This window comes from Pelophylax lessonae, assembly GCF_965119305.1.
Source record: "Pelophylax lessonae genome assembly, chromosome: 1".
In the NCBI taxonomy this organism is placed as follows: Eukaryota; Metazoa; Chordata; class Amphibia; order Anura; family Ranidae; genus Pelophylax; species Pelophylax lessonae.
The window spans coordinates 428,360,809-428,372,755 of NC_138768.1; positions in this window are offsets into that span (position 1 = coordinate 428,360,809).

An 11,947-nucleotide genomic window follows, 5' to 3' on the forward strand; every position below is an offset into this window, starting at 1 on the left:
TCTAAAGGGGAATGGAGAAAAGAAAAAAGGTCGGTTCTCATGCAAAACTCTGCGAAACCAGACATCAACCATACAGATAGAAGGCAGAATGCGCTCTTATGAGGAAACTCTGCACACAATACCCCAACAATCCACAGAAGGGGGTTCCAGCCTTATTTGTGGTTTGAGGGACCCAAGAGCAGGGACTGCGCACAGGAGAGGCTAAACCCAGCAGAAGCTGCCAAAAGGCAGAGGTAAGGACATACTGCTATTCTTCACCAGTCAAGAAGGTATGAGGAAAAAAAGGAGAATGATGGGACGAGGGGCTAGGCCTTTTTTTTTTATGCTATTCACTAGTCCTGGGAGAGGAGTAGAGGCGGAGCTCTATCTCTGGTATACTGTCATGGAGGCACCAGGAAAAAACCTTTGCCTTTAGCTATACTTTGGGGTTTATTTTTCAAAACCCTGGTTAAATTAAAGCTAAGCATTTTATACACTTCAGCTACATCTTAAGGCTATTAACTCATTCCTGCCCAGCCATTGTATAAATGCAGTAACACTGCACTCCTCTGGTGAGAATAGGTAAAAAAACATTTTTTAAAAATTAGTAACATTTTGTTTATTTTTTTTTTTTTTACATACTGTCACCACTCAGTGTCCCTAATCACTGCTGCACCTGACATCTTGTTCCTGATAATGGACACACCAGTTACAGTGTCCCTGTTTACCGCCATACCAGTTACAATGTCCCTGATTACCCCCACGCCAGTTACAGTGTCCCTGATTACTGCCACACCAGTCATATTGTCCTTGATCACTGGTGCACCAGTCATATTGTCTCTGAGATACCGCCTCATTTCTTGAGGCCCTAAAATGCCAGGACAGTACAAATTCACCCCAAATTACCCCTTTTTGGAAAGAAGACAAGAGGGTAATTTTTGTCCAAATTTCTTTAAAACTTTGAAAATTAGGATTTACATAATTTTTTGCCAGAAATTTGCCATTTCTCACACACAGCACAGGCATACTTACAAATACACCTCTAAAACACATTCTGCTACACTTCCTGATTATAGAGATACCACATGTGTGAGACTTTTCCACAGCCTAGAAGCATAGAGGGGCCCAAAGAAAAACCTTGCCTTTAGTTATACTTTAAAGAGGAGCTCTGGTCTGGAAAAAATACATTTCAAGTCAGCAGCTACAAATTCTTTAGCTTCTGACTTTTAATATAAGGGCGCTTACCTCCAGAGATCCCACGGTGTCAGCATCCCCGAGCCAATTCATCAGTCGGCTTTGGGTGCAGGAGCCGGCTATCCTAAAACAGTGGCAGTGAAGCCTTCAGGTTTCCCACTTCGCATGCACAAGTTGCGCAGCTCTTTCTAAATGGTTCCGCTGTCTTCTGGGACCTGTGTATGTCCCAGAAGGAAGCGGAGGAAGGGTCTGTAAATGCTCAGAGATCCGTGGTGATCTTACCCTGAAGTGGGAACATGGGAATGGGTGCCTGTCAAGACCAGGTACCCCCCGTAAAAAGTGCCAAATGTGGCAGTGGAGGGTGCAAACACATTTTAAGGCCACACTGATGAGGCAGAGGTAGCTGGGCATGTGATGTGCAGCTAAGTTAGAGGTCCTACATTGGCAGAACCGATAAGCAGGCAGATGGGCAGAGGCCTATTAGCATGTAGAGATGGGCCAAACAACCCCCTATTTGGTTCGCACCAGAACTTTCGAACAATGCAAACCAAATAACGAACTCGATTGAAGCCTATGGGACCCGAACTGGAAAAATCTAAAATTTCCATTTTGAAGGTTGATATGCACGTTTTTGGGCATACAATGGTTATGGGGACCCGGGTACTGCCCTAGGGGACACATGTATCAATAAAAACAAAGTTTGAAAAAGCGTAATTTTTAAATGACCAGTGATTTACTGATGCTTAAAGTGAAACCATAACAATTAGAAATACCAATAAAAATGAAACATTCCTATAAATATAGTCCCTGGGGAGTCTGCTTAGTCTGCCTGCAATGTGGCACTGTGTATAGAACCTGCTGCAGCAGAAATGACATTTATAAAGCCAACAAAATTACATTTTCCATTCAAGCTTTCTTTATTTTATAAACAATGGCTTGGGAGCCAATCTTTATGATGAGGCCACAATTTTACGCATTCTGAACAAGATTAGAGACTTTCTGGAAAAATTTTGGTGTCTCTTTTGCAGATTTTGAAAAGAAGTAACAAGTGCAGAAAATTGGGCTTTGGGTGTTGGTGGTGCCTGAACATCGCAACCTCTTGCAGTTACTCTTGCTGGACGCAGGAACAGCCCCTGCTGTTAAAAATTCCATACCAAGGAAACAATATAGAGGTATATTGTTGATTAAATCAAGAATTGGCCTTGCTGTCAAAAATTGAAAGGATATTCACCTGTCAAACAGGTGCGGAACAATTGGTCTTTGGGTGTCAGTGGTGCCTTCACACCGTACCCCTATACAGGTACTCTTGATGAAAGCAAGAATTGGCCTTGCTGTCAAAAATTTAAATGATATGCACCTGTCAAACAGGTGTGGAAAAATTGGTCTTTGGGTGTTGGTGGTGCTTTCACACCATAACCCTATAGAGCAGGGGTCTCCAAACTGCGGCCCGAGGGCCAGATGTGGCCCTTTGCTAGTCTTTATCTGGCCCTCGGGGCACTATTCCTCCCACTGATATGAGGCACTATACTTATAATTCTTCCACCGATACCAATGATGGGATACTATTCCCCTTACTAATAGGGGCACTGCTCCTTTCTACTATTGACCACCAAACCTGAGGCCATATTTATTCTCATTGATGCCGAGCCCAGGACATTTACTGCCCCTGCGGGCCACAATCCGGCCCTCCTAAAAGTCTGAAGGATAATAAACTGGCCCTTTGTTTAAAATATTTGGAGACCCCTGCTATAGAGGTACTCTTGATGAAATCAAGAATTGGCCTTGCTGTCAAAAATTGAAACGATATTCACCTGTCAAACAGGTGCCGAAAAATTGGTCTTTGGGTGTCAGTGGTGCCTTCACACCGTAACCCTATACAGGTACTCTTGTTGAAAGAAAGAATTGGCCTTACTATGCACCTGTCAAACAGGTGCAGAAAAATCGGTCCTTAGGTGTTAATTGTGCCCATGAAACCTACACCAAAAAATTTCATCCAGATGGAATCAACACCCCCAAAGCTAGACAGCCTAGACCATGGGTGTCCAACCTTTTGGCTTCTCTGGGCCACATTGAGCGTAGAGAAATTTTCTCGGGCCGCAAATAAAATATATACTATAGTTAAGGTATCAAGCAAAACATTTTGGGGGAGCATACCCATGTATTTCTAAAGCTGGTGCAGCTATGAACCAAAAGACATGTATATTAAAAAAGAATAGCGCACACATGCAAAAGAAATTTTTACCAAATTTGAAGACAATCCATAAATAAAAATGGGGATTTGGTCCCACCATATGGCCATATAGTGCTCAAGCCCACCACTGCGTCAAAGTACCCCATTATCAGTGGGTCCTACACTATCCATGAAAAAGAGATGAATCCAGCCTTTCTAACCCTTGGAGATAATACTCCTTGCTAGGAAAGATGTGCAAATGCACTACAGGGGACTCCTCCTATATCCACTTGATAGTGGACACTGATAGAGTACAGGTGTGTGTGGGGGGTGGGTGAGGGTTGCTCAACCTCGGTAGTCTGGTCAGACCGAATACATAATAAACAAGCAAAACATTTTGGGGGAGCATACCCATGTATTTCTAAAGCTGGTGCAGCTATGAACCAAAAGACATGTATATTAAAAAAGAATAGCGCACACATGCAAAATAATTTTTTACCAAATTTGAAGACAATCCATAAATAAAAATGGGGATTTGGTCCCACCATATGGCCATATAGTGCTCAAGCCCACCACTGCGTCAAAGTACCCCATTATCAGTGGGTCCTACACTATCCATGAAAAAGAGATGAATCCAGCCTTTCTAACCCTTGGAGATAATACTCCTTGCTAGGAAAGATGTGCAAATGCACTACAGGGGACTCCTCCTATATCCACTTGATAGTGGACACTGATAGAGTACAGGTGTGTGTGGGGGGTGGGTGAGGGTTGCTCAACCTCGGTAGTCTGGTCAGACCGAATACCGAATATATTCTTTAATATAGTTAAGGTATATAAGTAATAAAACGCCACCGCCCCGTTCCAGTGCTGCTGCACCCCACCAGCACAAATATAACACAACTAGAGGATGATCCCTTCCGAGGCAGCCTCTGCCTACAGTTAGTTGGAAGTGGCTGTGGCCGTGCCCCCGACCTGAGTTCCTTCCTCCCCAGCAAAAAAAAAATGTCAGGGAGCAGTGGGCCGCATTGCCTGCAGGTCCGGGCCGCATGAGGCCCCCGGGCTGCAGGTTGGACATGCCTGGCCTAGACAGTCTTTCAGAGACTCCAGATCCAGAAAGCACTTAATCAGCATTATCGGCATCCGGGGCTTGATAACTGCTGCTAATCCAGGACTGATTCATTTTGATAAATGTCAGCCAGTCCATGGAGTCTTTAAGATGGAGGCACTTTCTTAGCTGTCACAAAACCTCCAGCAGCACTGAATGCCCGTTCCGAAAGGACGCTGGATGCAGGGCAGCCCAGCAGCTCAATTGCATACTGGGCAAGTTCTGGCCAGTGGTCTATTCTCATGACCCAGTAACCCAGTGGATTGTCAACTTGAAAGCTCTCTATGCCAGTTTTCACCCCTAGATCATCTCCCACCACATAATGCAGATGCTGCCAATGGGACGTGGAAGCTGACAGCCCTGGGCGCCCAGGAATAAAAAAATTTTGAAAGGCATCACTGAAGCGGCCCCCTTCTTCACCGCTCCTCTCTTGACCAACAGAAGCCTCAAAACTACGTTTTCCACCAGACTGTAACCTACCACAGTTGGGAACTCCTCTTTAAGGTGTCCTCAATTGATTTCATCTTCTGCTTCCTCTGTGGGGACAGGATGAGTTCTGAGACTTTCCCCTTCTAACACTGGTCAAGGAGGGTTGCCAACCAACAGCAACGCAACAAATTAAATTCAAAATACTAACAATAACCTTACAAAGCCATCTACAACTTAGCTCTCAGCTACAGTACATTACTAACCTAGTCTCAAAATACCAGCCAAATCGTTTTCTTCTTTCCTCTCAAGACCTCCTGCTCTCTAGCTCCCTCGTCACCTCCTTCCATGGAACTCCTTACCCCAATCTGTCCGATTATCTCCTACTCTATTAGCTTTTAGACGATCCCTGAAACCCTCCTCTTCAGAGAAGCCTATTCTACTCACACCTAACAACTGTGTTTTCCTTTTCTCCATCAGCTCATCCCCCTCATTTATTACCTTTTTGTTTTACTTGACCCTCCCTTCTAGATTGTAAGCTCTAACGAGCAGGGCCCTCTGATTCCTCCTGTTTTGAATTCTATTGTAACTATATTGTCTGCCCTCATGTTGTAAAGCACTGCGCAAACTGTTGGCGCTATATAAATCTTGTATAATAATAATAGTGATCCTTCTCCTTGATGACACGTATTCCTGGGTCCTTTTGCAGCTTTGAAGAATGAGGGAGCCCATTCACCGCAATTTTGTGGAGGCGTGAGAAGCAGTTTCCTCTGGGTCACTAAGGATTACAGTATCTGGAACTGCCTCCTCCCAACTACATACTACTTCCAAGAGTTCTGAGGATGAAAAACCATCTGTTAAGGGTTGATGTATGTCTTGCTCTGCTGTAATGCTTCAAAAACTGCCAGAATCCTCCTCCTCCTCTTCCTCCTCCTCCTCCCCCTCCTCCATCTCCTCTTGTGTTTTCTGTGGCATGGCAATAATGATGTCTGCATAAAGCGGGCGTTGAGAGGAAAGGAAGTCCTCCTCTTCATCCCGCTGCTCTGGCTAGAGTGCCATGTCCATAATTCCACGCAGAGTCTGCTCCAGCAGAAATACAACAGGGATTGTGTCACTGATGCATGCATTGTCACAGCTTACTATCCTTGTGGCCTCCTCAATTGGTGACAGTACAGTGCCTGCATCCTTTATCAGCTGCCATTGGCGTGGGGAAAAAAAATGATCCGGCTTGCGCCTGTCATTGTGCCATTATCAAACAGGTACTCATTGACGGCCCTCTGCTGCGTGTGCAGCCGCTGCAGCATTTCCAAAGCCGAGTTACACCTAAGTGGGCATGTCACAAATCAGGCGGTTTATGGGCAGGTGGAATTCCTGCTGAATTTCAGCCAACCAAACACTGGCTGTGTATGACAGCCTGAAATGGCTGCAGACTCTTCTGGCCTGCTTTAGCAGATCTTCCAACCCTGGGTACCTATTTAAGAAATGTCAACTTTCCCTGTCTAAGGGCGGACAGGAGGTTTGTGCCATTATCACACCACCATTCCTGGCTCCAGCTGGTGTGGCGTGAACCACCTCTGGGCCTGCCCCTGCAGAGCTGAAAGAGTCTCTGCTCCATTGTGGTGCCTGTCCCCTACACAGACCAGCTGAAGCACTGCATGGCACCTTTTAGCCTGACTCATTGAATAGCCCCTGGAATGCTTAGGGGGTACTTGTGCCACAACTTTGCCTTCCATGTAAAAGGTAGTTGAGAGAGTTGGAATGGCCTTACATGAAAATAAATAATGACTGGAAATCTGCCATTGTGGTACATCACATTCTGCAAAATCATGGAAGGGGGCGGAATCCACCAGACAGAAAGGCAGGAGTTGTAAAGCCAGCAGCTTTGACAAACCTGTATTTAAACGTTGGGCATGTGGGTGGCAGTGACTGTATTTTTTTTTTGCTACAGGAGATGGGGCAGAGAAATGTGACTGCTATAGTCTACAGCTGGTGGTGTGCTACTGGCAGACATGCTGCAAGGACCTGGGACACCCTGCGCTATACCATCATTTCAGTGGAGGCTGCTGAGAGATCATGAGGTATAGCAGCGTAAACCAGAAAGGTGAGGGACGAAGGGCAGAATTGCGCCCCTTTTGTGTGGCTTTCAGGTGCTCTTGCCAGGGGGCTGAGTGATGGGAGGTTAAACGTCTTGTCAACTATGTGGTAACCAAAAGGCTGGTGTTTTTACCTCGCTTGATGTGCTTGAGTCAAAATTTGTAAATTGCAACAGTGTGATCGGCTGTACATGTGCTAAAAAAGACCCAAACAGCTGAGCTGTGGGAAGTGGGCTGGGAGATAACAGCTCCACAATCTGGTGGACTAGGGTGGCTGCTCTCTACTGTTCCATGATGGCTGCCTCTTTGGGGTTGTGCCTCACCCTCACTTTCCTCCTCTGCTTTATCCGGCACCCAAGTCGCGTCAGTGACCTCATCATCATCATCCCCTCCAGCCTCATTATCACTGGAGACAACTTGACAATATGCTGCAGCTGGGGGCACATGACTGCCAATTTCTTGTTTACCAGTGTTCTCCCCTCTCTGTAGGCTCATGTTCCTACCTTTCCCCAACCTCAGAACCAAGATCTGAATCCACTAATGGCTGTGTATCGTCAAAGAGCAAGTGTTCAAATAACTCAGCTAACTCCTCCATGCCTGATGCTGGGGCTATGACCGGAGTAGCTGGAGACAAGGAGGCGGAATAAGCCACTCTGGCAGCTGCAGTGGACTGCAAACTAGTCTCTGCTTTGGTTGATAGAGGAGGATGAGAATGGTTTAGTAAAACCACCTCCAATGCATGCTGTGGCTGGATAGCATGGGCAACATCACTAAACAGAGGAAATTATGCACTGCCTGAGGATGGACCATGTCCACCTTTGCCTTTAGTGTTTAGTGCACTATTTGAGTACTCACTACACAGACACACTCCACTGACACACTACAGTATACTGCAGTAAAACTGTACTGACGCACTGCAATATACTGTGGTAAATGTGCACTAGCCCACTGAAATATACTGAGTTAAACATGCACCTACACACTGAAATATAATATACTGCATTAAAGATGCAGTAATGCATTGAAATATACAGCGTTAAACATGCAGTAACGCAGTGAAATATGCTTCATTAAACGCGCAGTAACGCACTGAAATATACTTCATTAAATGCGCAGTAACGCACTGAACTATACTGCGTTAAACATGCAGTAATGCACTGAAATATACAGCATTAAACGTGCAATAATGCACTGACATAAACTTTGTTAAACTTGCACTACCGCACTGACATATACTGCATTAAACGTGCAGTAACGCGCTGAAATATACTTAGTTAAATGTGCCGTAACGCACTGAACTATACTGCGGTAAACGTGCAGTAACACACTGAAATATACAGCGTTAAACATGCAGTAATGCACTCAAATATACTTTGTTAAATGTGCACTAACACACTGAAATAAACTGTGTTAAACATGCAGTAATGCACTGAAATATACTTCAGTAAACATGCAGTAACGCACTGAAATATACTGCGTTAAACATGCAGTAATGCACCGAAATATGCTTTGTTAAACGTGCACTAACGCACTAAAATATACTGCGTTAAATGTGCAGTAATGCACTGAAATTTACTCAATTAACCATGCAGTAGCCCACTAAAGTATACTGCAGGAAACTTGCCATGACAAAATAAACTTACAATATAGTAAAAATGAATAGTCAAACTACACTCACACTGCACTATCGCTAGATTCACACTAAAGTGACACTAAAGTAAAAATGAATAGTCCAACTTCACTCACGCTGCACTATAACTAGGTTCACACTAAACTGATATGCTACACTGAATAGAATCACAATAGCACACTTTAGCACACTAACCCGCTAGTAGCGCTAAACAGAGCCCTTTTCTATCTCTCTCCACGCCAATATCACACAGCAAATTGCCGCTATGGGGAGAATATTTTTATAGTGTTTGGTGGGACTGAGAGCAATGAGCCATGATTAGATAGAGTCATCCTTACTTTCTCCAATCATAGATCTGACAGTGCTCTGTGCCCTGCTTCAGCCAATCAGGGCTTCCAATGCACTGTGCGGCGCCGCAGTGCATTGTGGTCATTCGGTGGGCTGAACAAACGGTCAAACGGCCTGATAATTCAGGTTTTCATCAAAGGAGCGAACAGCCAATCTTTGGCCTGAACTCATGCTAGGGCCGAACCATTCGACCAACTCTATTAGCATGCAGCTTCTCCAGGTATCACCCAGCTGCTGTGAGGAGCACCCCTAATTGCTAAGTGTATTTTTCACTGAAATTTTGTGCTTGATAAACCATTATCGTAATATGGTGTGACATAAAAATTTAGAACTACAGCTACTTCATTTAAAAGGGGGTCTGCTTTCAGAAAATATACACTGTTGTGGGGTTTTATGTAATCGTCAGGACTAATATAATTTTTTTAACATGTGTAAAAAAAAAAAAAAAAACACACAAAAAAAGGCTCTAAAAGCGAAATGGTTAATGTAGTGAAAACTAGCAAAAATATTTTGATTGGTATAAGGAAAAAAAACAGACTACTCGGAACTAGTCATGGTTACAGTAAACTAGAATCAGATAGCTTGCTTTGGTTTCCTGCACTATGAATATTTGTTTCTTCTTCTCATTAGATAAGCCAGCATCTGCAATGTTTTTCTATGATAGCTCATATGTTTGCAGAGGTCAAAGGAAAAAAAGAAACTACTATTTGCTCTTTAGCAGCACTAAACATGTCCACACCCTTCATAATAACATAACACTAAGATCTTCCCTACCTTCCCAATGCATACTGAGGACATGTATGCAAATTCAGAATAAACCTGATCACCATTACACAGCAGTTTTCCCTGACATTCTGTTGTCATTACCAGCGTCTCACAATTCTCCTCAGGGAAGTCTTAAAATACATTTCATGAATATATTAAGCCTAGTACACACTAGTAGATATTTTTTTCGTTCAAGCCAGCGAACTGAATGAAAAAAAAGCTGCCAGCTCAGAAGGAGCCGCCGCTGTACTAACTATCCAAAGTCAGTACAGCAATCTCCCTTGCTGTGCTTTGTGTTCTGATAGGGAACCTGCCCCAACCCCCCCCCCCCCCCCAGAACACTCAGGTCAGCGCTCTCAGCCATTGGCTAGGCCAATATGCAGACCTTCTTCGGTCATACATTCTGGCTTCTGTCAGACCAGCAGTACACATGGGCCGAATGTCGGACGTTTTTTTATTGAACTGGCCGATGCTGCCCGGCATTCGGCCCGTGTGTACTAGGCTTCTCTCAATATAGCACTAAGCATTTTCATTGTTTGGAAACAAACATTTGTTAACTAAATATAAACAAGGAAGCGACGTAAAGCTCAGGAAAAGCAGCCGGAAAAAAAAAAAAAAGATACAGTGGAGTTTTTCAAGTGCTTTGGCATTAAAAAAAGCGCCTGAAAAGCTCACAAAAAAAATGCTTCCCATCAAAATCAATGAAAGCTTTCACACTGGGGTGGTGCACTGGCAGTGTTATGAAAAAATGGGGAAAAAAAATATTTTGAATGGGAAGCGCCTCAAAAGCGTCTGAAAAGCATCTCTAAAAGTTTTTGGGACAAGTTTTTGAGTCACGTGTCCTTTATAAAGAGCACCGCAAATGCTTTAAAGCGCCTGAAAAGCGCTCAGCGTTTTATGGGCAGTCTAGAAGCGCCTCAGTGTGAATGTGCTCTTAAGTGTCGGGTCACATTTATGCGATGCGGGAAGGCTGCGAATTCGCAGCCTGTTCCCGCATCGCAAACGCACTCTTGGCAGTTCACACTGCCATATGCGATACGCTGGGGGTGTCAATGAAATGTTAACGACACCCCCAGTTTGATCGCATATCGCAGTGCGATCTTGCAGTTCGCACAGGATCGGATCGCACAAGTGTGAACCGCTGTGCGATCCGATCCTGATGCGGCTGCCAAAAAGGGTCCTGTGCATGTTTGGTGCGGCTGCGGTGCGAATTTAGCCATACAAACTGTATGGCTAAACTCGCACTGCACAGCCGATCGCATGTAATGTCAGAGCAGTGCGCTCCGATATTACATGCGAACCCCGCACACGCACAAGTGTGAACCGGGGCTTAAGCTAAACTAAATGCAAAGCAGTTTTTCATTTTGGATAGAGTTAAGGGAGAGTTAAAACCCCTGTCAGATTTTTTCTTTTGCCATCTACACACAGTTATCAAAGGTATTGGGACACCTGCCTTTACACACACATGAACTTTAATGGCATCCCAGTCTTAGTCGGGTTAGAAGGGAAACCCTTAGTAGGGTTCAATATTGAGTTGGCCCACCCTTTGCAACTTTTACATCTTCAGCTCTTGTGGAAAGGCTGTCAACAAGGTTTAGGAGTATGTCTATGGGAATGTTTGACCATTCTTCCAGAAGCGCATTTGTGAGGTTAATCACTGATGTTAGACGAGAAGGCCTAGCTTGCAGTCTGCGCTCAAATTCATCCCAAAGGTATTCTATCGGGTTGAGGTCAGGACTCTGTGCAGGACAGTCAAATTCCTCCACCCGAAACTCGCTCAGCCTTTTTGGACCTTGTTTTGTGCACTGGTGCGCAGTCATGTTATGTTATGCAGGGGCGTAACTACAGGGGATGCAGGGGTTGCAATCGCTACCGGGCCCCATGCTCCAGGGGGCCCGGTAGCAAACCAGTGGGTGAATTTCCAGGATCGCAAAGGTCACACTTGCGACCGTACCCTGGCATTGCACCACTGTGGGGAGGCCCCAAGATTGCAGGAAGGGGGCCCACAAGATTGCAGGAAGGGGGCCCACTGCAGAACCTGTGAAAGAATCCTGCTGCGGGACCGTAATAAAAGGCCATGCAACGAGTGTAAAGAGCCCCAGGATTAGTGGGAAGAGCCCTGGGCTTGAAGGTAAGGGCCCCGGCCAGGGGTCTGGGGGGCCCTTCATGGTTTCTTGCATCAGGGCCCTGAAGGTTCTAGTTATGCCTCTGATGTTATGTCATGGGGAGGAGGGTTG